The 24,599-nt window shown below is 45.9% G+C and overlaps 2 pseudogenes; one reads left to right on the forward strand and one right to left on the reverse strand.

Annotated features, from left to right (window-relative positions):
• The first annotated feature begins 18,117 nt into the window (after positions 1–18,117).
• On the forward strand, positions 18,118–20,970 carry LOC136498358 (pentatricopeptide repeat-containing protein At3g22150, chloroplastic-like; annotated as a pseudogene).
• An 821-nt stretch (positions 20,971–21,791) lies between these two features.
• On the reverse strand, positions 21,792–24,594 carry LOC136497318 (alkylated DNA repair protein ALKBH8 homolog; annotated as a pseudogene).
• Between the last annotated feature and the right edge of the window lie 5 nt (positions 24,595–24,599).

Here is a 24,599-nt window from a genome sequence, read left to right on the forward strand (position 1 = left end):
GCTTCCCCTTTTATAGGTGAAGGCAAAGCGTGGATTATAGAGGAGAAAAAGGAAAAGAACAAGAGAGAAAAGAAGGCTTCCAAGGTTGCCAGGTCCATCTTCTCCTTCATATGGGTCATACTGATCCTATAGACGTAAACAGGGGGCGGCTCTATGTCGCGGTCCTGTTCGTCACTAGTGCCATGCGCAGGCGTCACCTACCAGTCACGGCGTTCCACTCCATCTCGGCGAATGTCGTGGTGAACTAACACGCCTGTCAGCGTCCGTACGAGGATTAGGCAGAATAGTACCGGCACACCCGACACTATTCTTGATGTGAATCACCGGGCATGGCCCGTGACAGCCATGGGTTACATCGAGGTGTGCCAGCCTCTTCCCTAGCATCAGAGTTTTGACCTAGGCCATATGCTTGGTCCTAGAGTGGTTGGTGGCGGTATGGGTCCCTGTCGGATGATACAGAGCCTACGGCCTTAAGGTTGGGCAAGACGGAGCCCATGACCTTAGGGTCGGGCGAGATGGAGCCCACACCCAAGGGGTGGACAAGGCAGACCCATAGTCTTAAGGTTGGGCGAGACAGAATGCACAACCTTGGGGTCAGGCGAGACGGAGCCCGCACCCAAGGGGTCAGACAAGGCATACCCACAGCCTTAAGGTCGGGCGAGACAAAGCCTGCGACCTTGGGGTCGGGCGAGATGGAGCTTGTGGCCTTAGGGTCGGACGAGACGGAGCCCATGGCCTTAGGATCAGGTGAGACCTTTTAATATGTCTTAAGCCATCTGGGGGAGTCAGTGTGGGTGCTAACCTCCTTGCTTTGGATATCCCTAATAACAATACCCGACAGTAGACCACGAGCCTACGGAGGAGTAGAATACTCCTTTGGAGGCTTTTCCTGATAGGAGGACTCTGAGGGCATTTGCCTTCTTTTTTAGCCTGTGGCGTGTCCTAGTAGGATAGCGATTCCCTTTTGTTATGATCGGTCTTCTTGGGGGTATCTAATCATAGGATTCGGGAGGTCGAAAAGATTTTTCTTGATTCCGGTCTCGTAGGATCCGATCGGTCCACCGCCGTACTATAATCGTGTGTTCAGTCTTCTTGTGAGTCCAACTTCCCTCGAGCCCCCGCGCGTAGCAAGGGTCCGGTCGAGGGTCGGTTCATCTTTGTGATCGCCATCCCTCAAGCATTTTTTTGATAAAACAAAGGGGCCAAGCCGTGCCACGTTTTTCCTCGATGGATGAAACATAGTGCTGCGGTGAGCTGTTAACAGGCTAGTCCGAGTGGGGCCCCGGCTTCCTGTTTATGGGGGCCTGACATGGGTCAGCTGGTGACCGACTCTAGATTCTCAGTGGTCAATCCATATAGTTTTTGGGTTCATTCAACCGGTAAAAGCTCTAGTTTGGTTTTGGTTAATTGATGAAACCCTAAGTGCTAACCTAGTTTATCAAGATGATTATGAGATAGGTAGCACTACTCCAAGTGATGAAGCAATGACGAAGATCATGACATTGGTGATGATCAAATGCTTGAACTTGGAAAAGAAGAAAGAGAAAAACAAAAGGCTCAAGGCAAAGATATAAACCATAGGAGCTATTTTATTTTGGTGATCAAGACACTTAGTGAGTGTGATCATATTTAGGATTGATAGTCGTACTATTAAGAGGGGTAAAACTCGTATTGGAATACAGTTATCAAAGTGCCACTAGATGCTCTAACTCATTGCATATGCATTTAGGATCTAGTGGAGAACTAACACCCTTGAAAATGTTTATGAAAAATATGCTAACACATGTGCACAAGGTGATACACTTGGTGGTTGGCACATTTGAGCAAGGGTGAAGAAGTTAGAGGTGAAACCAAGATGGGAAAGGTCCCACAGAGTGGATCGGACACTGAGGCTCAGCGTCCGGTCAGTAGTGGCAGTCAGCGTGCAGTGTCGGTCAGTCGACCGAATGCTAGCTCTGAAGGTGACCGGACGCTGGTGGTAGTGTCCGGTCCTATTATCGGACGAAGTAGTGTCGTTGGAGAGTGATCGGACGCTAGGGCTGTGTCCGATCACGTTCGACCAGACGTGTCCAGTCGGGGTCAGTACCTTACTATAAACGACCAGACACTGAGGGTCCAGCATCCGGTTAGTTAAAGCTGCTGTGTCTGGTCAGTTAATAGCCGTTGTGATCTGGCAGCTCAGGTTTAACTCAGAATGACACATGGCTCACATCGAGCGACCGGACGCTGGATCCAGCGTCCGGTCAACTAGATCGGAGCATTTGGTCACCTCAATCAATACCCAGTGAAGGGGTACAACAACTCTATTTAATGGGGGCTTCTATTTAAGCCCCATGGCCGGTTCTAGCTCACTATCTTGCACATTTTCATTAACATAGCAACCTTGTGAGCTTAGCCAAAGCACTCCCACTCATCTCCATCATTGATCCATTATCATTGTGAGATTGGAAGAGAATTCAAGTGCATTGCTTGAGTGATTGCATCTAGAGGCACTTGGCATTCGTGTTGCGCTGTGGATTTCGCTTATTTCTCTTGGTGGTTGCCACCACCTAGACGGTTGGAGCAGCGGTGGAGGATTGGCACGAGTTGGTGATTGTTCGTGGCTATCTCCGATGATTATAAGGGGAGTTGTACTTTTCCCGGCGGAGTGCCAAAAGGTAACTCTAGTAAATTGTTCGTGTCATTGAGTTACCTCACTTGTGGGTCGGTTCTTGCGGTGTGCAATCATGTGGACGAGGTTTGTGAAACACCTCTTAGCCGCCGAACCACCAAGTGTTGGTCGACACAACGGGGACTAGCGTGTTGGCAAGCATGTGAACCTTGGGAGAAAAATCGGTTGTCTCTTGTCATTTGCATTCTCCTGGTGATTGGCTTAATCTTCATCTTGTGATTGGCTCATCCCTCTACATGGCGGTATAACCATCCTACTCACTCATTTATATTCTTGCAAACTAGTTGTAGCAAGCTCTTTAGTGTAATTAGATTTGAAAGCTTGCTTAGTGGAGCTCTTAGTGGGTAGTATCATAGCAAGTTGTGTGTCTAGCAATCATTGCAACTAGAATTATTGGATAGGTGGCTTGCAACCCTCGTAGAGCTAGAGCAAGTTTGCATTATGCTATTTGTCTTACTAATCAAATTGCTCTAGTTGATTTGTAGAATTTTAAATAGGCTATTCACCCCCCCTCTAGCCATATTAGGACCTTTCAACCGGTAGTGGCAGTCAACGTGTAGTGTCAGTCAGTCGACCGAATGCTAGCTCTGAAGGTGACCAGACGCTGGTGGTAGTGTCCGGTCCTGTTGTCGAACGAAGTAGTGTCGCTGGAGAGTGATCGGACGCTAGGGCTGCGTCCGATCATGTTCGACCGGACGTGTCCGGTCGGGGTCGGTACCTTACTGTAAATGACCAGACACTGAGGGTCCAGCATCTGATCAGTTAAAGCTGCTATGTCTAGTCAGTTAATAGCCGTTGTGATCTGGCGGCTCAGGTTTAACTCAGAATGACACATGGCTTACATCGGGCGACCGAATGCTGGATCTAGCGTCCGGTCAACTAGACCAGAGCATCTGGTCACCCCAATCAGTACCCAGTGAAGGGGTACAACAGCTCTATTTTGTGGGGGCTTCTATTTAAGCCTCATGACCGGTTCTAGCTCACTATCTTGCACATTTTCATTAACATAGCAACCTTGTGAGCTTAGCCAAAGCACTCCCACTCATCTCCATCATTGATCCATCATCATTGTGAGATTGGGAGAGAATTCAAGTGCATTGCTTGAGTGATTGCATCTAGAGGCACTTGGCATTCGTGTTGCGCTATGGATTTCGTTTATTTCTCTTGGTGGTTGCCACCACCTAGACGGTTGGAGCAGTGGTGGAGGATTGGCATGAGTTGGTGATTTATTCGTGGCCATCTCTAGTGATTATAAGGGGAGTTGTACCTTTCCCGGCGGAGTACCAAAAGATAACTCTAGTAAGGGGAGTTGTACCTTGAGAGAAAAATTGGTTGTCTCTTGTCATTTGCATTCTCCTGGTGATTGGCTTAATCTTCATCTTGTGATTGGCTCATCCCTCTATACGGCGGTATAACCATCCTACTCACTCATTTATATTCTTGCAAACTAGTTGTAGTAAGCTCTTTAGTGTAATTAGATTTGAGAGCTTGCTTTGCTTTTTAAGTTTGCTTAGTGGTGCTCTTAGTGAGTAGTATTATAGCAAGTTGTGTCTAGCAATCATTGCAACTAGAATTGTTGGATAGGTGGCTTGCAACTCTCATAAAGCTAGAGCAAGTTTGTATTACGCTATTTGTCTTACTAATCAAATTGCTCTAGTTGATTTGTAGAATTTTAAATAGGCTATTCACCCCCCCCCTCTAGCCATATTAGGACCTTTCAAGCGGTATTAGAGCCGTGGTCACCATTTGATTGAAGGCTTAACAACCTCAGTGTCAAATTATGGCTCAAGTTGTGTTCAACCATGTGGGGGGCAAACCACCATTCTTTGATGGCATATCCTATGGATATTAGAAGAGAAAGATGAGAATATATCTTGGTTCAATAAATGATCAAGTATGGGAAGTGACCGAGAATGACTATGCTATCATCAATCCCGATGATCCCACCAACCAAGACAAGATCAACAAGCAATGTAACACAATGGCTCTCAACACCATATACAATGCTATTGATTCCAAAGTATTTGAGCAAATCAAAGATTATGAAAGAGCAAATGAGGTGTGGAGGAGATTAGAGGAAACATATGAGGGCACACCGGCGATGAAGAGTGCCAAGTTGTACATCCTCAAGGACAAGTTGATAAGTTTCAAGATGAAGGATGATAAAAGCATTCCAAAGATATTCCATCGATTATAAGACATTGTCAACGACTTGAAGGTATTGGAAGAGAAGATCAAGGATGATGATGTCTCTCATCGATTCTTGATGTGCTTACCTCCAAGATTTGAGATGTTGAGATTGCTCATAATAAGAGGAGGATTGAATGACATTACCCCCAACCAAGTACCAGGTAATGTCATGACACAAGAGACATACCGTGTGGAAAGGGAGGGGGGTGACAAGGATGACAAGAAGGAAGAAGAAGACAAGAAGAAGAAAAGTATAGCATTCAAGGCTAGCTCATCATCATCAAAGAACAAGGGCAAGTCCAAGAAAGAATCAAGTGATGATGATGATCTTAGTGATATTGATGATGAAGCTATGGCTCTCTTTGTGCGCAAGATGGGAAAAATCATGAAGAAGAAGGGCTATGGTGCAAGAAAGAGAAGAGATCACACTAAGAAGAAAGAGTATGTGAAAAGATGCTACAATTGCAAGAGCCCCAATTATGTAGTAGCAAATTATCCATATAATAGTGACAATGATGAGGATGAGAAGAAGAAGCACAAGGAGGATAAGAAAGAAAAGAAGGAGAAGAAGGAGAAGAGAATGACCTTCCAAAAGAAGAAGAAGAGCAGAGGCTATGTAGTCACATGGGATAGTGATGGCTCTTCGAATAGTGATAGCTCTAGTGATGATGACAAGAAATCTATCAAGAGAGCACTAGCAAGCATCGCCATCAACAACAAGCCCTCCATCTTCGACACTCCATCGACATGCCTCATGGCAAAACCTACCAAGGTAAAATATAATGTGAGTGATGATGATAAATGTGAAAGTGATGCTTGTAGGAGTGATGATGATGAGGAGGAGGAGGAGGAGTATTCTAAGGAGGAGCTCATGGACATGTGTGAGCAAGTGCATACTTACTTTGAGATGAAAAGAAAGGAGTGCAAGAAATTGAACAAGAAAGTCAAATTTCTTGAGTAATCCCTTGATGAGCTCAATGTCATGAGAGGCTAATGTAAGCCTATGAGAAGCTTGGCAAAGCTCACTCTAAGTTTGAAAAGGCTCACTCCTCTCTTATTGAGCAAGTCAAAATGGAGGAAGCCAAGAAGGAGCAAGTGATCATAACATGTGATGTGGGACTAACATGTGATCTTATTGATGAATCTTTTTATGAGTCCATCTTAGTTGCTTCCACTAACACTTCTTGTAGCACTACTACTTCCACTTCACCTTTGAGTAATGGTCTCACTTGTGATGCCTCACTTATGGTGGAAAATAAGAACCTCAAGAAGGAGGTAAATGAGCTCACTCGTGCCTTAGGCAATCCTATGGTGGAGAAGCCCACTTGCTAAAGTGCTTGGGTAGCCAAAGATTTTCTCTCAACAAAGAGGGATTAGGCTATACCCTAAGAAATGCAAGACAGCCTTTGTCACTCCCAAAGCTAGCTTTGTGAAGGGCAATAGTCAGTTTTGCAATAGATGCAAGCAAGTTGGGCACATAGAGCAAAATTACAAGACTAACAAGAACAAGCTACCTAATGTATCCTCAATCAAATTTGATTCTTGTTACATACTTTATAAGGGTGCCAATGGTGTGAAGGCTAAGTTCATTGGTACACCAATTGTGGGCCCAAAAAAGAAGGTCATTTGGGTACCAAAGACCTTGGTAACTAACCTACAAGGACCCAAGCAAGTTTAGGTACCTAAAAAGAATTGATTTTCTTTTATAGATCAATTATAAAGCTAGAGGAAGGCATTGGGTGCTTGATAGTGGGTGCACACAACATATGACCAGTGATCCAAGAATGTTCAATTCAATCAATAAAAATAAGAGCAATGGGATTGATAGTATCACATTTGGTGACAATGGCAAAGGCAAGGTCAAAGGGCTTGGTAAAATTGCAATATCTAATGACTTAAGCATTTTCAATGTGCTATTAGTAGAGAGCTTGAACTTCAACCTATTGCCGGTAGCTCAATTATATGATCTTGGTTTCAAGTGCATATTTGGTATGGATGATGTAGAGATTATAAGTGTAGATGGCTCTAACTTAATATTTAAAGGATTTAGATATGAGAATCTATACTTGGTTGATTTCAATGCTAGAGAAAGCTCAATTGTCAACATGTTTGATCACTAAGTCTAGCATGGGTTGGTTATGACTATAGAAGGCTTGGTCATGTTGGAATGAAATAATTAAACAAATTGATTAAGCATGACTTAGTTAGAGGCTTGAAAGATGTCACATTTGACAAGGATAAGCTATGTAGTGCATGTCAAGCTGGAAAGCAAGTTGGTAACACACATCCTAAGAAGAGCATGATGAGCACATCCAAGGTATTTGAGTTGATGCACATGGACTTGTTTGGACCAACCACATACACTAGCATTGGTGGAAATAAATATGGATTTATGATTGTGGATGATGTCACTAGATATACATGGGTTTTCTTTCTTGGTGACAGAGTGATGTATTTGCAACATTCAAATCTTTTGTCAAAGGGTATTCACAATGAGTTTGAAACAACAATCAAGAAAGTTAGAAGTGACAATGGAAGTGAGTTCAAGAACACTAGAATTGATGAGTTATGTGAATGAATTTGGAATTAGACATCAATTCTTCGGCCAAGTATACTCCTCAATCAAATAGGGCTAGTTGAAAGAAAGAATAGAACCTTGATTGATATAGCAAGATCAATGTTGAGTGAGTACAATATGAGTCATTCATTTTGGGCCAAAGCAATCAATACGGCTTGCTACTATAGCAATCGACTCTATTGTTACCCCATGATAGAAAAGACACCTTATGAGCTATTGAATAGAAAAAAGCCCAACATAGCATACTTTTGGGTCTTTGGTTGTAAATGCTACATATTGAACAAAGGCACTAGATTAAGCAAGTTTGAAAAGAAATGTGATGAAGGCTTCTTGCTTGGTTACTCCACTACTAGCAAGGCTTATAGAGTTTGTAATTTGACTAGTGGTACTCTTGAGGAGGTTCATGATGTAGAATTTGATGAAACAAATGGTTCCTAAGAGGAAGATGAGAATCTAGATGATATAAGAGGCACTCAATTGGTCAATGCAATGAAGAATATGGACATTGGTGAGTTAAGGCCTAGAGAGGTGATTGGTGTTGAAGATGACAAGAATCAAGTGCTCTCTAACTCAAATGTGCAAGCTAGTGGTTCTTATGATCAAATCCAAGCAAGCACTAATAATGGCAATATGCAAGATCAACAAATGGCTAGTTCATCATCTCAACCAATTGATCAATCCAATGCTAGCAATCAAGTACAAGTGCTTCAACCAACCAATATTGTAAGAGATCATCTATTGGACACTATCATTTCAAGAGGTGTGCAAACAAGATCAAGATTGGCTTCATTTTATAAGCATTTCTCATTTGTGTTATCCATTGAGCCTAAGAAGATAGATGAAGCTTTAAATGATGTTGATTGGGTCAATGCTATGCATGAAGAGCTAAACAACTTCACAAGAAATCAAGTATGGGAGTTAGTTGAGAGGCCTAAGGGTCATAATGTGATTGGAACCAAGTGGGTCTTTTGGAACAAGCAAGATTAAGATGGGATAGTGATAAGGAACACAGCAAGATTAGTGGCTCAAGGTTACACTCAAGTTGAAGGTCTTGAACTTTAGAGAAACATATGCCCCGGTTGCAAGATTAGAAGCAATTAGGATCTTGTTAGCTTATGCTTGTGCCCACAACATCAAGTTATACCAAATGGATGTGAAAAGTGCATTTCTCAATGGGTACATTAATGAGCTTGTGTATGTTGAGCAACCTCCTAGTTTTGAAGATGAAAAGAAACCCAACCATGTTTACAAGTTGAGAAAGGGTTTGTATGGATTAAAACAAGCACCTAGAGCATGGTATGAGAGATTGAGGGATTTCCTACTCTCTAAGGGATTCAAGATAAGAAAGGTTAACACCACTCTCTTCACCAAGAAGCTTGGAAAGGACTTGTTTGTAATACAAATCTATGTTGATGATATCATCTTTGGATCAACAAATCAAGAATTTTGTGAGGAGTTTGGCAAGATGATGGCAAGTGAGTTTGAGATGTCTATGATTGAAGAGCTTAGTTACTTCCTTGGTCTTCAAATCAAGCAAATAAAGAATGCCACATTTATGAGTCAAGGCAAGTATATCAAGGACATGCTCAAGAAGTTTGAAATGAAGGGGAGTAAAGCTATTAGTACACCAATAGGGACAAGTGGAAGCTTAGATAGTGATGCCAGTGGCAACATAGTGGATCAAAAGATGTATCGGTCTATGATTGGAAGCCTACTCTATGTGACCGCATCAAGACCGGATGTGATGTTTAGTGTAGCATGTGTGCTAGATTTCAAGCCTCACCAAGAGAAAGTCACTTGAAAGAAATAAAAAGAATATTGATGTACTTGAAGCATACACAAAATGTTGGATTATGGTATCCCAAAGGAGCAAGATTTGAGTTGATTGGATATTCGGACTCTGATTATACGGGATGCAAAGTTGAGAGAAAGAGAACATCGGGCACATGTCAACTATTGGGAAGATCACTTATATCTTGGTCATCAAAGAAGCAAAATAGTATAGCACTTTCAACCACCGAAGCGGAGTATATTTCGACCGGTAGTTGTTGTGCTCAATTACTTTGGATGAAGGCTACCTTAAGTGACTTTGGGATCAAATTCAAGCAAGTGCCATTGCTATGTGATAATAAAAGTGCCGTAAAGCTCACCAACAACCTGATTCAACACTCAAGAACAAAGCATATAGATGTCCATCATCACTTCATAAGAGATCACCAACAAAAAGGGACATTTGCATAGAGAGTGTGGGCACCGAAGATCAACTTGCCGACATATTCACCAAGCCACTTGATGAGAAGAGGTTTTGCAAGCTAAGGAATGAATTGAACATACTTGACTTCTCCAATATGTGTTGATACTCCCTCACTATATGACATGCCTCTCCTTCGAGCCAAGCAAGGTAAAGTTGATTAACATGTTATTCATCCATTGCTAAGGACTTGTTTAGTGCATCTAGTCATTCCTATCATGTCCAAGGCTCATTCATGAAAATCAAATGAATTTGATGCTTGTATGGTACCACTATTGCTTGTATGTTTGAAATGATCTAGTGGTAGCATATGACATGTTTGTGGGCTTACAAACCTAGTGTTTGATTTAGAAAATGAGCTATAAGTGTTTAACTCAACATGGTATAAGATAACCCTTACTTGGAGATGTGAAGAAGCTTGTCCTTGGATCAAACCAAGTTAAATATCTTTTGCAAGTAATCTAGATTGAACCAAATTAGGAAAATGATCCTCATTTCACATGATTTTACCCCAACCTATCTATAATTTGAGCTCACCTTTTGTGCTAATTATTGACAAAGGGGGAGAGAAACAAAGATATAAGTGATAGGGGAGTGAGTATTTGACATAAGGGGAGAGATATGATAAAGGAAAACAAAGATATGAGTGATAGGGAAGTGAGTATTTGACATAAGGGGAGAGATATGATAAAGGAAATGGATTAATTAAAATTTTGATCACACAAATAGGGGGAGCAAGCTCATAAACTTCTATGATGCATTTGAATGAACATTTCATATATTTGCTTGCATGGTACAAGTTCTTAATTTCAATATCCATGCTTGTGTGGTGTATGCTAGTTATAGGGTTGAATGATGAAATGAAAAACTAGCATGCATAGGCTAAAGTAACTAGACTTATGTTCATTTTATGGAAACTAGACCCTTGCATGTAATGTTGATCTCATGGGGTATTCTAGTTTTTATGTGTATATCCAGTTACTAATGGTGCTAAGGATGGTATATTGGTGCACTCCGATTGGTATCACGCTTCAAAAGTCCATCTCTTATAACTAAGCATCATTTGGTAGAAATTGACTCATATATTTCCTATCTAAGCATATGTGCAAGCTATAATCTAAACTCTTGGCATATATATAGGGGGAGCAATTGCTACCATATGGAATTCATGAAACTTATCCATATTCCTTTACACATGGTAAATATGCTTGGACAAGCAACATGGATTCAAATGAACTTTAATTCATATCTTTGTATAAGGGTTGTCATCAATTACCAAAAAAGGGGAGATTGAAAGCTCTAGTTTGGTTTTGGTTAATTGATGAAACCCTAAGTGCTAACCTAGTTTATCAAGATGATCATGAGATAGGTAGCACTACTCTAAGTGATGAAGCAATGACGAAGATCATGACATTGGTGATGATCAAATGCTTGAACTTGGAAAAGAAGAAAGAGAAAAACAAAAGGCTCAAGGCAAAGATATAAACCATAGGAGCTATTTTATTTTGGTGATCAAGACACTTAGTGAGTGTGATCACATTTAGGATTGATAGCCGTACTATTAAGAGGGGAGAAACTCATATCGGAATGCGGTTATCAAAGTGCCACTAGATGCTCTAACTCATTGCATATGCATTTAGGATCTAGTGGAGAACTAGCACCCTTGAAAATGTTTGTGAAAAATATACTAACACATGTGCACAAGGTGATACACTTGGTGCTTGGCACATTTAAGCAAGGGTGAAGAAGTTAGAGATGAAACCAAGATGAGAAAGGTCCCACAGAGTGGACCGAACTCTGGTCACGCAGTGATCGGATGCTGAGGCTCAGCGTCCGGTCAGTAGTGGCAGTCAGCGTGCAGCATCGGTCAATCGATTGGACGTTGGCTCTGAAGGTGACCGGACGCTGGTGGTAGTGTCTGGTCCTATTATCGGACGAAGCAGTGTCGCTGGAGAGTGATCGGATGCTAGGGCTGTGTCCGATCACGTTCGACCGGACGCGTCCGGTCAGGGTCGGTACCTTACTATAAACGACCATACACTGAGGGTCCAGCATCCAGTTAGTTGAAGCTACTGCGTCCGGTCAGTTAATAGCCGTTGTGATCTGACGGCTCAGGTTTAACTCAAAATAACACATGGCTTACATCGAGCGACTAGACGCTAAATCCTACATTCGGTCACCCCGATCAGTACCCAGTGAAGAGGTACAACGACTCTATTTCATGGGGGCTTCTATTTAAGCCCCATGGCTGGTTCTAGCTCACTCTCTTGCACATTTTCATTGACATAGCAACCTTGTGAGCTTAGCCAAAGCACTCCCACTCATCTCCATCATTGATCCATCATTATTGTGAGATTGGGAGAGAATCCAAGTGCATTGCTTGAGTGATTGCATCTAGAGGCACTTGGCATTCATGTTGCGCTGCGGATTTCACTTGTTTCTCTTGGTGGTTGCCACCACCTAGATGGTTGGAGTAGCAGTGGAGGATTGGCACGAGTTGGTGATTGTTCGTGGCCATCTCCGGTGATTCTAAGGGGAGTTGTACCTTTCCTAGCGGAGTGCCAAAAGGTAACTCTAGTAAATTGTTCGTGTCATTGAGTTACCTCACTTGTGGGTCGGTTCTTGCGGTGTCCAATCGTGTGGACGAGGTTTGTGAAACACCTCTTAGCCGCCGAACCATCAAGTGTTGGTCAACACAACGGGGACTAGCGTGTTGGCAAGCATGTGAACCTTGGGAGAAAAATTGGTTGTCTCTTGTCATTTGCATTCTCCTGGTGATTGGCTTAATCTTCATCTTATGATTGGCTCAACCCTCTACACGGCGGTATAACCATCCTACTCACTCATTTATATTCTTGCAAACTAGTTGTAGCAAGCTCTTTAGTGTAATTAGATTTGAAAGCTTGCTTTGCTTTTTAAGTTTGCTTAGTGGAGCTCTTAGTGGGTAGTATCATAGCAAGTTGTGTGTCTAGCAATCATTGCAACTAGAATTGTTGGATAGGTGGCTTGCAACCCTCGTAGAGCTAGAGCAAGTTTGCATTACGCTATTTGTCTTACTAATCAAATTGCTCTAGTTGATTTGTAGAATTTTAAATAGGCTATTCACCCCCCCTCTAGCCATATTAGGACCTTTCAACTGGTCCCGAGGGCTCATTGCCTTTTTTCGAGAAAAAACCATGGACTGGGAACCAACCAAGACTTGAACATAGGCTGGGATGCCCACGACCCTCGTGAGCCCGGGTACTGGTGAAAGGTCCTAATATGACTAGAGAGGGGGGGTGAATAGCCTATTTAAAAATTTACAAACTGACTAGAGCAATTTGATTAGTATAACAAATAGCGAAATGTAAACTTGCTCTAGCTCTACATGGGTTGCAAGCCACCTATCCAACAATTCTAGTTGTTATGATCACTAGGTACACAATTTACAAGGTCACTACTCACTAAGAGCTCTCACAATTGCTACACTAAAGAGCTCTACTAGATAAGCTTAATCCATAAAGTAAGCTCTCAATTCTAGCTACACTAAAGAGCTTATTATAACTAGTTTGTGGAAATGTAAATGAGTAAGTGAGGTGATTATACCGCTGCGTAGAGGAGTGAACCAATCACAAGATGAATACTTTATCAATCATTGGGAGAATACCAAAGGGCAAGAAATAACTAATTTTTTCCCGAGGTTCACGTGCTTGCCACACGCTACGTCCCTGTTGTGTCGACCAACACTTGGTGGTTCAGTGGCTAAGAGGTGTTGCACGAACCCCGTCCACACAATTGGACACCGCAAGAACCTATCCACATATGAGGTAACTCAATGGCATAAGCAATCCGCTAGAGTTACCTTTCGGCACTTCGCTGGGGAAGATACAAATCCCCTCACAATCACCGGAGATGGCCACGAACAATCACCAACTCATGCCAATCCTCCTCTGCTGCTCCAAGCCATCTATGTGGTGGCAACCACCAAGAGAAACAAGTGAATCCCGTAGCGAAACACAAATACCAAGTGCCTCTAGATGCAATCACTCAAGCAATACACTTAGATTCTCTCCCAATCTCCCAATGATGATGGATCAATGATGGAGATAAGTGGGATGGCTTTTGCTAAGCTCACAAGGTTGCTATGTCAATGCAAAATGGCCAAGAGAGTGAGCTTGAGCCGGCCATGGGGCTTAAATAGAAGCCCCCACAAAATAGAGTCGTTGTACCTCTTCACTGGGCACAACACGGGGTGATCAGATGCTCCGGTCAAATCGACCAGATGCTGGACCCCAGCGTCTAGTCGTGCGATGCACGCCACGTGTCCCCTCTCTTCAAATACTGAGCGCCAAATCCCAATGGTCAAGTGATGACCGGACGCGCTGCTGTGAATTAGTGATCGAACGCTGGACCTCAGCGTCCGATCATTTCTAGTAAGCATCCAGAAGCGAGAAATCTCTGGTCATGCTCGATCGGACTCACCCAGTGTCCAGTCACTTGGTGTGTCCCCTGTGCGCTGTCACATCAGCAGGACCAGGCGCAACCCTTCAGCGTCCGGTCACTAAGTGACCCAGCGTCCGGTCACTTACAGTGACCTCCATCTTTTCTGTATAGGGCACCGGTGAAGTTCCTAACCCTTGCTCAAATGTGTCAACCACCAAGTGTATCACCTTGTGTATATGTGTTAGCATATTTTCACAAACATTTTTAAGGGTGTTAGCACTCCACTAGATCCTAAATGCATATACAATGAGTTAGAGCATCTAGTGGTACTTTGATAATTGTATTTCGATACGAGTTTCACCCCTCTTAATAGTATGACTATCGATCCTAAATGTGATCACACTCACTAAATATCTTGATCACTAAAACAAAATGGCTTCTACTATTTATACCTTTGCCTTGAGTCTTTTGTTTTTCTCTTTCTTCTTTTCCAAGTTCAAGCATCTGATCATCACTATGCCATCACCATCATCATGATCTTCACCATTGCTTCATCACTTGGAGTATTGCTACCTATCTTATAATCACTTTGATAAACTAGGTTAGCACTTAGGGTTTTATCAATTAACCAAAATCAAACTAAAGCTTTCAACTGGCCACTAGTGGGCCCATCCCATTCTACCTCTCGCTCTAAGGGTGTCCCAGAGCGATTATGAACCCATCAGCGGGCAGCCTTCAAACTCATGGTCTTGAATGGGCCATAGGAGCATTTTTAGCTCTGTATCCCTCCTTACCTGCTACGGTTCTTGACCCATCGACCGGGCGAACCATCATCTGGCGTGTCCTTTGAGGGCACGGCTAGAGATAGCGTGCACGCGATCTTTAGAGAGAGGTGACATGATGCGGCGCAGCGAGCACGTGAATCTAAGTGGATGGTTCGCCTCCTCGCCCCGCTCTATCCTATAAATAGCGGCCTCCCCCTTCATGTTTCTGCGCACCAAAACCACAACCGTACCTTCTTTGTTTCTTCGCGCCGCCGTTCTGATCTGCCATGCTTGTCAATCTATCGCTGGAGCCCTAGATCTGTAGCTTCCACTTCTCCACCACCTCCTTTGCTTCTCCACAGCTGTCTCCATCCTCCATGGATTCGTGGTACCGCTTCGATGTTACCCATGCGCACATGGAGGGCCTCGTCAAGCATGGTCTTCTCCATGAGAGGACCAATGCGGTGGAGTGGCTTGTGCCTGACTGTGAGGATGCGTTGGTGCCGCCCGATGGCTACATTGTCTCCTTCGTGCCCTTCCACGAGCATGGACTCATGGTTCCTCCCCACCCATTCTTTCAGGGGCTGCTGCACCACTATCAGATCGAGCTACAACACTTGAACTCCAATGGGATCCAACACATCGCAGCCTTGGGGTACCTAGGGATCGAGCCCCACTTCAAGCTATGGAGATATTTCTTCTCCATCTCCTTGATCAAGAAGAAGGAGAGAGTCTAGGAGACCCCGGTGCCGATGGGATGCGCGGGCATCCACCTTCGAAGGCAGCGGGCAATCGAGTATATGCCCTGCTAGCTCTCTAGATCCAACAAGGGGTGGCACTCGCATTGGTTCTACCTGAAGGATGACCCCACCACTCCCTTACCGGTCTTCTCTGGGCGCCTGGTCGAAGAAGTACCGCCGTCATGGCCATGGGGGCCACCCATCAAGGAGAAGAAGAGGATGCACGACCTCCTCGAGGCTATCATGTTCCTAAAGACCCACGGCCTCTGTGGGGCCAGCGTCATCGGGGGGTATCACGTGAGGAGGGTGGTGCCCCTGATGGCGCGCGTCCTCCCACTGTACGGGATGATGCTCGATGCATAGCTCATCAGGACAATGCTCACCTAAGGGCTGCTCCACGATAGCGAGGTCGCATAGTGCATCAAGGAGGCCATAGGGGAGGCTGACATTGTGTTCCCGATCCCAGGGCATCCCGTGATACGGTTGGACACGGGCTTCATCAAGCTACCAGTGGGGTTAGTCTTTCGGGACTCTATCGTGCTGCTGCTAGAGCACGCGGCTGTGAGGGCGACGAACCATGCCGCGGACGAACAAAGAAAGAAGAATAAGGTCGATGAGGAGAAGAAACAACAGTCGAAGCAGCGGGCAATGCTGCAGCGAGGGAAGCAGCGTCAAGGTTCGTCAGAAGAAGAGGAGGAAGAAGAAGATGAGGAGGAGGAGGATGACGGCTCCATGTCGCCCATCCCGTGCGATGATCTAGCCACTGGGGATGAGGACCCACCTTCGCCGTAGGAGGGGCCCTTCCTGCGGCATGCCATGGGGCAGGAGGGGGAGGACGCGCCCCTGGAGCCGACGGAATCAAAACGCCCCGCCTTGTCCGGACCTTTGACGGCGGCCTCAGAACCGGTCGAATCAAGCCACCTCGCCTTATCTGGGCCTTTGACGGTGGCCCCAAAGCTAGTGGAAATAGGTCGCCCTGCTCCGTCCGAGCCCTCGGCGGTGCCTCCGGAGTCGGCAAGAGGCGGCCGTTTTGAGTCATCCGAGCCCTCCGAACCGAGGGAGGGCTCAAAGCGGCAACGTGCCGACGAGGAGCGGCCGGGGTCGGGCAAACCGGCCCCAAAACATCCTCGTGTGATGGCATCAAGGTGAGTCAATGTTTTTTCATCCTTTTGTCTTAGCGATTTTTTGCCGCGAACTGACCGCCATGTCCCTTGCAGCGTCGAAGGACGTGGGACTCTCCTGTGGCTCGCTCCGAAAAAGATCCTCCTCAGGCAAGGGTGCCAGGAACCGGCTGGCACCGCGCGCGGTGGTGAGCGTGAGTGGCGTTGGGGCGGCCATGGCATCGACCGGGGAGGCGTAGCTGATGGCTGCGTCCTTGGGAGAGCAGGTGAAGGAGGACGCATCCGGGGCACCCGTGGCGGGCGCGGTGCGGCCGGCCATGTCCTTGACGTCGCAGGCGAAGGCGGCGCGGCCGGAGCCATTGTCCGTGCAGGTGGCCGTCGCGACAAAACAAACAAGGCCTCATCGCGACACTCAAATATTCGGTGTTGTCGGAATAAAAGTCGCTCTTGTTGACCCTGTGCATGCTATACCCTCTCTACTAGTCGTCCAACATGAGGTAGAGATGCTGCTGCTGAGCCTGTTGCCACCGCTGCCTCAAGATGCCAAATTCAGTCAAGCGGCTTTTATTCCGACGCCGTGTTCTCCCCCTAAGCTCTCACGTTCGTCTCCATGCGACTCTCTGCACGACCTCTTTGACATGTTCAATTGCTCCCTCTCCGTTCTGCACCTAAGGACTTTTCTTCTCCTCCTTCTCCTTGCCTTATATATTGTCTCCCTATGACCCCGCGAGTAAGGATGAAAACAGACGGCAAAAATCTTGTCCCGTCCCGTTTTATACTTTTGTCCCGTTTGTTTCCGTATTTACGGTATCACGTTTTCATATTTGTGGAAATGGGAGAGGGTGTTTTCCGTCCGTTTTAGCGGGATCTCGTTTTAATGCGGGATGGACCGGTATTTATCCCGTTTTTAACATATGTGTAAAAATTACATGTTCTTGTTTTATGTTAATACACATCTAATCACCAAATATGCATTTTACACATGACATGAAAGTGAATACTATATCAATCTTCATATATGTTCAGTATTGTGTGACTTAAAACATGCATACTTGATCATATTAAGTCGTGTGAACCTAATTTATTTTTTTAGCTCTCCGTCCATATTTGTCTGTTTCCGCATGCTGTTTTTGTCAGAAAATATGAAAATGGAAATGGGAGGGATTCTTCCTTCCCGTCCGTTTTCATCCCTACATGCCCAAAGAGAATAATATATAAAACAATGCATATATATAGCTGAATCGGAGCACCAGCTAATCCGTTCCGCAGTCGAACATTTCGAAATGTCCCCACTCCCCAGCTCAAAAAGAAAAGAAAACGGAAATGACTTGCAATCCAGGTGCTCTCCTATTCGTGACAGCCCGGGCCCGGCACGAAGCGATGAGGCGATATGCGGAAGCTCCAAGCTGCCATGCCACTGCGAGAGGGAGAGGACAGAGGAGTCACCGCAACGCGCCAGCGCCACCGTCTGATGTCTCCTGCTCCCCGCTGCGCCGTCTCGCTCCCTCTGTCTCCTACTAATGCCTCCGCCACCAGCACCAGCGGCGGCGGGGGCGGGGTGAAGGCGCAGCGCCACCCGACGTCGTCGCAGGTGAGGCGGCTGTGCAAATAGGGCCGCCTGGACGGCGCGCGGCGGCTGCTCCTCGACGCGCTCCCGCGCCCGCCGCCGCCGCTGCTCTACAACGCGCTCCTCGTCGCCTACGTGGCCGGCGCCCTCCCGGAACACGCGCTGTGGCTCTACGCGCTCCTCAACCACGCCGCCCGCCCCGCGCCACGCTCCGACCACTACACCTACTCCTGCGCGCTCACTGCCTGTGCCCGCACCCGCCGACTCCGCCTCGGGAAATCCGTCCACGCGCACCTCCTCCGCCGCGCTCGCTCGCTGCCCGACACCGCGGTGCTCCGCAACTCGCTCCTCAACCTCTACGCCTCCTGCTTGCGGTACCGAGGCGGCGGCGGCGTCGACGTCGTTCGCAGGCTGTTCGACGCGATGCCCAAGCGGAACGCGGTTTCCTGGAACACACTGTTCGGTTGGTACGTCAAGACCGGACGTCCCCAGGAATCTCTGGAGCTGTTCGCGCGTATGCTGGAGGATGGTATCAAGCCCACGCCAGTCAGCTTCGTCAATGTCTTCCCTGCGGCGGCCAAGGAAGATCCCAGCTGGTCGTTGGTGCTCTACGGCCTCCTTGTGAAGCATGGGATGGAATATGTCAATGATCTCTTTGTTGTCAGCTCGGCCATCGCGATGTTCTCTGAACTCGGGGATGTGCAGTCAGCTTGGAGGGTGTTTGAGTACACTGCCAAGAAGAACACCGAGGTTTGGAACACGTTGATCACTGGGTATGTGCAGAATGGGAAATTTGCTGAAGCTATGGATCTCGTTATCCGGTTAATGGGGTCTAAAGATGTTCCAATGGATGTCGTGACCTTCTTGTCAGCACTCACGGCTGCATCACAGTCCCAGGATGGCAGGTTGGGTCAGCAGCTGCATGGCTACTTGATCAAAGGAATGCACGCCACTTTGCCAGTGATACTTGGTAATGCACTTGTTGTAACGTACTCGAGATGTGGCAATGTCCAAACTGCCTTTGAGCTCTTTGACCACTTACCACAGAAGGGTATTGTTTCTTGGAACACCATGGTCACTGCTTTTGTGCAGAACAATTTTGATTTGGAAGGCCTGTTGCTCGTTTATCAGATGCAAAAATCAGGGTTTGCAGCTGATTCAGTGACACTGACTGCAGTTCTCTCTGCTGCGTCCAATACCTTCAGATTGGTTAACAAGCCCACGGTTATCTCGTAAGGCATGGCATTGAGGATGAGGGCTTGGAGAGCTATCTGATTGACATGTATGCCAAGTCCGGTCGCATAGAAATAGCTCAGAGAGTATTTGACGACCATGGTAATGTCAAAAGAGATGAAGTCACCTGGAATGCCATGATAGCAGGGTACACACAGAGTGGGCAGCCTGAAAAACCAATCTTGGCATTCCGGGCAATGCTTGAGGCAAGTCTTGAACCTACTTCAGTGACACTTGCCTCGGTGCTCCCTGCATGTGATCTTCTAGGAGGAGGTTTATGTGCAGGGAAGCAGATCCATTGTTTTGCTTTGCGCCGTTGTTTGGACACCAATGTCTTCGTAGGTACAGCTCTTGTTGACATGTACTCCAAGTGTGGCGAGATTTCTACTGCAGAACATGTCTTTGCTGTTATGACTGAAAAGAGCACTGTCTCCTGTACAACAATGATTTCTGGTCTTGGTCAGCATGGTTTTGGCGAAAGAGCATTGACCCTTTTCTACTCAATGCAAGAGAAGGGGCTAAAACCTGATGGTGTGACCTTCTTGGCAGCAATTTCAGCATGTAATTACTCTGGGCTGGTCGATGAAGGGCTTGCTCTGTACAGGTCAATGGAAACTTTTGGGGTTGCAGTTACTCCTCAGCACCGTTGCTGCATTGTGGACATGTTAGCTAAAGCCGGCAGAGTGGTGGGAGCTTATGAATTTGTGCAGGAGCTGGGGGAGGAGGGTAACTTCATTTCTATCTGGGGATCACTGCTCGCGTCCTGCAAAGCACAGGACAAGCAGGAATTGGTGAATTTGGTGACAGAGAGATTGCTCTGCATTGAGAAGAAGTATGGTCATGCTGGTTACAACGTTTTGTTGTCACATATTTTTGCTGCTGAGGGCAACTGGAGTAGTGCTGATAGCTTGAGGAAGGAGACGTGGTTGAGAGGGTTGCAGAAGATGGCAGGTTCTAGTTGGATTAAAGTCCAGGATGCAGCATTACAAAGCTCCCCTAAAAATGACCATGAACACTCATTGCTGCATGGGGTTGATTACAGTAGAGATGAAATCATCTGACATGTATCAGTACTGCAGCAGTGGAAAGCTTGCTGATCTGGTGTTTGGTCATGTTCTGTGACCTGATCAGCTCAGGCTATGACATATTAGCTTTTTGGTTAATTGCAGCATTAACACTTTGACAAAATTGGGGCACTTAGGAACATTTACCCCTTGTTTAGTTCGCGAAATTTGTATTTTGGGGCTACTGTAGCACCTTCGTTTTTATTTGGCAAATAGTGTCCAAACATTGACTAATTAGGCTTAAAACGTTCGTCTCGCAATTTCCCACCAAACTGTGCAATTAGTTTTTCTTTTCGTCTACATTTAATGCTCCATGCACGGGCCACAAACATTTGATGTGACAGGTACTGTAGCAACTTTTTGGATTTTGGGGTCAACTAAACAAGGGCTTACACATATAAACCCACAAACTGAACTGCCGCACTACCTGTGAACGGTGAAATAGCCCTGCAGGTTGAGACCATGATGTCCTGGACCTAGATGCAGTCATGCAGAAAGGATATGGATGAACTGCCGCACTACTTGTGAACGGTGAAATAGCCCTGCAGGTTGAGACCATGATGTCCTGGACCTAGATGCAGTCACGCAGGAAGGATATGGATTAGTTGAATGCAGCGTGTTGCAAGCCGCAGTGAACAGTGGCCAGTGAGTGTTTACAAGATACTCAATACTCATGTCATGACCAGCAAAGGCATTGTTGCTCGGTAAATGTAGCGTCCTACAGTTTTTAGTCGCAGTCCAAGACACATGACATGCATGGTGATTGGTGAAGTGTACAGCAATTTTGCAGCCTGTTCGGGAGGCCGTATCGTATCGTGGATTATTCACTGCTGGCTGGTTTGATGTGAGAGAAAAACATTATTCCCGGCTGGAAATTTACGATCGTTTACGAGCAAGCGAACAGGCTCGCACTGAAAGCATTCATGTAATTACTCAAATGAAGACGAAAATCATCAGTTTTTTTTTTTTTTTTTTTTTTTTTTTTTTTGCTTTGTGCTCGACGTGTTCTCGTTATGTGCATATATGAAACCTGAAGGAGACATTTTTCTTGTAAGGCTCAAGGCCAATAAATTCTTGAGGTCATTAAACTGAGTAACCAAATGATGAAACCAGGTTATCTAGAAAAGTGACCTGGTATGAAGGCCAATTCCACAAAGTTCAACAGTAGCAAAAAACAATGGTGTCACTTTTTCATCATATGGATATAATTTAAACTTTGTTGTTTCGAGATATCAGGAAAAACAATGACAAACTACAGGCTCATTCAAGCAATTCAATCTCGAAATGAGACGGATACAAGGTTCAAAAGTTACAGCTGACAATTCCCTACAATTCTCTATCTATTCATTTGCACACACGTCTATTGCTTGATATGAGTTTGGTCGGTGAGCTCCTGACCATTTTGATTGTGTGAGACAAAATACTGTTTGTTATAAGACTTGCCAATGGTTGTAGCAGCAAGTAGTTTTGAACATGTTAGCCTTTCCAGCTTAACATCTCTTGCTATGAGAATCGCAAAATTGCTTGTATTCGCAGTCACAAGGACCCATCCTCACCTGTAGTTAACGGCCAAAATGAAGGAAATGTCAAATAAGTAAAACACAAGGAGTATTGTGGCTCTTACGAGTAAAGCTATAAGACTAGTGGCAAACCCAAAACTAAAAGGGCGTACCCAGTGCAGAGAGCTCCCGCTCTGTGCGGGGTCTGGGGAAAGGTGTTAGTGGCAAGCCTTACCCTCGCTTGTGCAATGCGAGGAGACCGCGACTCGAACCCGGGACCTTCCGGTCACAGGCGGTAAGACTCTACCGCTTGTACCAGGCCCGCTCTTCAATCCAGCGCACCATGAAACAAATAAAATAAAACTGACCTTTCGGAAAGTGAAAGAAACCCGCCTTGAATTCCTTTTGATGACTTGACCACCCACGGCATCGATCTAAAATAAAACAGGGCACAAACATTAGCATGTTATTTACGGGTTGAATTTGTGCACTGTGCAAAGCGATGCATAGAGTTGAAGAATACATACTTTATGATGTGGTATATAGTGATGCCAGGCATAACGACCTTCTCCTGACATCAATAACATTGACCGAGGAGGTAGGAAAATGGCTTTCCTTATGCATTCTGGCTCTTGACTGCTATCTTCATCAACTCCATTGACCACACTTGGAGTACACCAACTGCCTTAGTATATTTCCTGAACTCCATGATGCAAGGTCCAGCCAAAGAAAGGCCAAAAATCATTTCCTCAAATGCTGAGTGTGTGTCTATATGTGGAGACAAACCTACACCACAAGGATATTCATTTACCTGTAAAACACATGAACAATTTAATGCATTGTTTTTATTTCAAAAGCTAATGTTGTTATCACTGCTAAGGGCTCAAATCTAGACTGCATAATGGACCAAGACAAGATAAGAATTATAGGTATCACCTTCAGCAAAGGAAACAATAGAAAGAACAATAGCCATATACACACTTACTGTCAATTGATCAACTAATCTGGTGGTACAGTCCTTCACACTGGGAAAAGAAGCAATCTTCTCAAGGACGGTTGAAACAAACGTAGGTAATTCACCCAAGAACTGCTTTGAATCAACATTCCTTGTCTGTGGATAGCAAAGAATCTTTTTCAACATAAAGCTAAGGTAGTCTCAAGCTAAAGATATGATGATTAAAGGAAATTGTGCAGTAGAAATTACAAGCTTTAAGTTTGTTCATGCTACAGAAACCTTTACTTTCTATGTGCAGCAGAAAAGTGAAATGAAACTGCATTTTATTACACGGTGATACTTCAGGACTTGATTAGGTTCAAGACTGGTGAAAATGGGATAGACAGTATGAAGGGTCACAAGATGAAGCCGATGCATCTAACACTTTTGAGTATAACCCTTTTTGTTTCTTGGCAGCACAAATATAGAAAGGCCATGCTCTCTTAATGAAATAAAAAAAATCAGGCAGTAGTCCCATTCAATTATTGATGTAAGGAGAAAGCAAGATACTGGAACATTGCATCATCCTGAGATACTTACAAGATCAAACTTACTTCGTACAGAAACTCATAACCATAATGCTGAACTCGTCTCTTCGTCAGTCTTTTCCACGTCTTGCTATCCACAGCTGAAAGTAGCTCCTGAAAAGGAAGCAAAAGATATAGTACCACTCAGCACAGGGAAGCAGGGCTATTTAGCATACCCTCAAACTTGGAGAACAAAGGGTCAAACGGAGATGACTCACAATTGGCTAACCTGTTCCTCAGCGGCAGTCACGAACTCCTGAACCATGTAAATCCCGGGGATTCCGAGCTCCGATGCCGCGAGAGCCACCGGTACAGAGCCCCCAGGGCGAGCCTTTGGCTTCACGGACACCGAATACCGTATGTGCAGCACGCGACCCGCAAGCAGGTCGCAGGGGCGCCCGTGGAGCGCGGCCATGGCGGCCTCCGCGGCGCCGGGCTCGTGGAACCGGACGATGGTGCGGGCGCCGCTGTCGTCGGCGGCCTGGACCCCTGCGACCTCCCCGAAGGCGCCAAACGCCGAGCGGACGTCGGCGTCGGTCACTCCCACCGCGGGCCCGCAGTTGGCCACATAGAGGACGGCGCTGGGAGGCGGAGGAGCGGTGTCCCCGGCGAGCGGGAGCGGGCGTGTGTATCCAGACTTCGCCGCCATCTCTAGGAACTTGCGGCGCGGAGCCGAACCACTGAACCGGAGAAACGCGTGACGAACTGCACTTCGATAGCCGTAGCGGCGTAGCGCCGTCGGGGCTAGTGCGGCCGATCCCGGCCGCCGCCGAGAGGGGTGAAGGTGAAGCGAGCTGGCCCCTGCTGCTTGGGCTCGTGCTTCGTGGTCGAGGCGTACCGACCGTTTCGTTTCATCGAGGCCCAACCCAATAACTGAGCCTCGGCCGTCTGGTCGGAGGTGAAGACTGAAGAGCGACGTGCGGGTGCGCTCTCGCTGCGCCCAACAACCCCGACTGGGCCGGCCGGGCCGCATCTCGT

Source organism: Miscanthus floridulus, chromosome 12 (genome assembly GCF_019320115.1).
Source record: "Miscanthus floridulus cultivar M001 chromosome 12, ASM1932011v1, whole genome shotgun sequence".
In the NCBI taxonomy this organism is placed as follows: domain Eukaryota; kingdom Viridiplantae; phylum Streptophyta; class Magnoliopsida; order Poales; family Poaceae; genus Miscanthus; species Miscanthus floridulus.